Raw genomic sequence first — 3,257 nt, forward strand, 5'->3', positions numbered from 1 at the left:
TCTCGAATGTGCCCCTTCGCCTGTCGTGGGTTGATTCTTGGAATCAACCTCCGAGAATCGGCTCCTTGGCTTGATAACCTGTTCTCTTAGTTTGTCGGTGGTCGGCCCCTAGCCTGGGGATCTGCCCCTGGCAGGCCAGGGGACTGATTGTCGGAATCGACCCCCTTACGTGTCGGGTCTGACCCCTTGGCCTGCCAGGGGGGCGCTTTTACCTGGGCGTGCATGCCCATAAGCATATGCATAGGCCTATGGGCAGGCGTGCCCAACCATCAGTGTGCCTGCCCCAGTCAAAATGACACTGGGTAGGCGAAGGTGCTAATTCCTGGAATCATCCCGTTGGCTTACCGAGGATGGGCAGATTACTATAATCAGCCCCTGAGAAGGAAAGGGGTCGATTCCGACACCAAAATTGGCCCCTGGCAGGCCCCAGGGCCAATTTCCGGAATCGGTGCCTTGGCCTACCGAGGACCGATTCTGAGAATCAACCACCTGACCTACCTCGGTTCAATTCCCAGAATAAACCCCTTGGCCTGCTAGGGGCCGATTCCCTGCTGGGGACCGACTCTCAGAATAAGCCCCTTGGCCTGCGAGGGGTCGATTCCTTGCATGTGGGCGCGTGTGCCCAGCTGTGAGCGTGCCCGACCGCGGTATAGTGGGCGTGCATGTTGCACGCACGTTGTGTTATGGGCGGACACTCCCATGGTCGAGTGTGCCCGCCCACAAAGACAGACCTTGTGCCTATGGGAGGCGCCCCGACTTGTGCGTGTGGGCTGGCCCGCGCGGTCGTGGGCGTGCCCGCCCATGGCATAGCGAGCGTGCCACACGTCTGTTATGCCGCGGGCTTACACGACCTTGAATAATTTTGAATAATTGTTTGAGATAGTTTATACAACTAATTTTTGCATGGTATATAGAAATAAAAATTTTAATTTCCATATGATGTTACATGAAGTTATGAGTCATTTTTATGTTTGTTGGATTATATGTTTTAGTTATGATGAACTTATTTGTTTAGAATATCCACAATGCAACAATAACTTAGAGATATAATTTATATTTCATTCAATCTACAAGTATTGATATTTTGATTAATTTAGTGATGTAATATGTTTATAATGTCATGGTTTAAATGTGTTGAAAACTCAAAGTTTTTTAATTCTATGGTTGAAAATTTTTCAATTTTTTTTTGTTTTTTTTAATCTTTAATGTTATGGTTGAAAACAATTAGAATTTTAGTGATATTTAATGTCATGTTATTATATGTTTAACGACATGGACGAAAACTATTATCGGATCCCATTATTTTATCTTTATCAAAATTACTAAAAAATATTGAAATTATAGCTGGGAAAGAAAAATGTTATTCTACCAACAACATTACTGTATTTTTTTCATTTATTTTGCACAAAAAAAATTGGTTTCACTGCCATTTTTTTTAAATGTTGAAAATTAATCCTTAAAAATAAAACATCATTCCGGAATACACAATGTTTCTTTTGGAGTTTTTTGGCTGGAGTTCCCATTTAAATTTTATAGTTCCCATTTCAAAGTTTACATTGTTCATATTATTTTATTCACTTTTGACTATCTTTTGTAAAATCAAAATAAATCCTATTCCTTTTCTAAAAACAAAATGATATTTTTATTGACTCCATTTTTTTTTAAACCTCAGAGACCTATAATGGTGTAATCATTCATATTTCAAATCATAAAATACTAAATCAGTTATAGGTTCTTCCTACCTTTCTGAGCCAACCCTCCTACGCTTTGGAATCCAGTTTCATTTTTTCCTCTTTCGATCAATCATTCAACATCTTTTTTTAGTCAGTTTTTGTCTCTACTCTTTTTCTTGGTAGATGAGGGCTCTCCTACTTTGAATTTAAGAAATTCAAGAAAGTTTTCAAGCACTACACTGCTAAATTCCACAAGAAAAACAACACTGGGCTGCCTTCGGATGAAGGAAATAGTTCCAGTGAGGTCAATGATATTAACCCAGAGGGGGATGACGTCGGTGGGCCTGCCACATCTGTTGTGCTAGTAAGTTATAGAAGACTCTATTCATCCTTTCTATAAAACAACAGTTGAATAAATATGAATTTTATTGCTATCTTATAATTACTGTCTTGAATAAATCTATGCAAGATTTTTTGACAATATGAGATATCTGTGTGTGTTAGATTTAAGTGAATCTTGACCATTTATTAAGAAACTGCCTGAATCGTTGAGTGGTCTGAGGTACCTCCAATTTCTGGGTGTTGATGGCACCCGTGTAGAAAGACTACATTCAGGGATTGATAAGCATAAATATATGCTACATTTGAATTGAAGCTCAAATATAATTAATTTTCCTGTGGGGATATCGAAGCTCATCTACCTACAAACGCTAAAAGGTGTGAGATTCATTGTTCAAAATGCGGCCAGTGTCAATGTCGTGCAATTGAGGGATCTCAAAGGATTGACCCTTCTCCAACACCTATCAATAGAATTTCAAACATATGGTAGTGGTGATCATCGAGTGGAGGACGAGGGCACTTTTAGGGGCATGACAAAGATGCGGACCCAATATTTTCATTATTCCAATGGACATAGCCCCTGTGATGACCTTTACCTTCCAACGGACATGGAAGCCATGGAATGCCTTGAAATAACTCATCTTTCTAACTATGTGGTTCCTACATGGATTTTTCAACTTCAGAATCTCATGGAGCTAAAATTAACGGGGTTGGGAAACAGTTGCAATGAAGATTTCAGAGGGTTAGAAAAGATTCTTAATCTGAAAACACTACACTTGAAGTGGAATTATAACAGGGAGTTCACTGCATTTCCAAATGAGCAGGGGCATTTCCCAAATCGAAAGAGCTGCTCATAGAAGTTTTTTGGAGTTTGAAAATAATTCGCTTAAGCATTCCCTCGTTCCACGAGGATGCAATGCGGAAATTGAAGTGCTTGATAATCAAGAACCGCCGGTCTATGGAAAATATATCGAAAGGCTTAATGAAGCTGATTAATCTTAAGGTGCAACGAAGATGACTGCATTGAAGGACGACCCTTGAAGCCACACGCAGTGCTATGGAAAATGCTTGTAGAAAAATAGAGAAAGAGACTATCACATTGAGCCAGACATGTAATAAAAATTATTTTTATACGCCCAAATATTATTCAAAGGGAAACAAGGAAGTAAACCAAACCCAACAAGTTGTAAAGCTCAGTTGAATGACTGACCCGCAACAACGATTTCCAAATCTTCAAAGCATGAG

The 3,257-nt window shown here is 39.9% G+C and overlaps 1 pseudogene; it reads left to right on the forward strand.

Annotated features, from left to right (window-relative positions):
- The first annotated feature begins 2,308 nt into the window (after positions 1-2,308).
- LOC149221021 (uncharacterized) lies at positions 2,309-3,030 on the forward strand (annotated as a pseudogene).
- The last annotated feature ends 227 nt before the right edge of the window (positions 3,031-3,257 follow it).

Source organism: Pinus tabuliformis, chromosome Q (genome assembly GCF_031772625.1).
Source record: "Pinus tabuliformis cultivar Carrire ecotype Pingquan chromosome Q, CPIR1, whole genome shotgun sequence".
In the NCBI taxonomy this organism is placed as follows: domain Eukaryota; kingdom Viridiplantae; phylum Streptophyta; class Pinopsida; order Pinales; family Pinaceae; genus Pinus; species Pinus tabuliformis.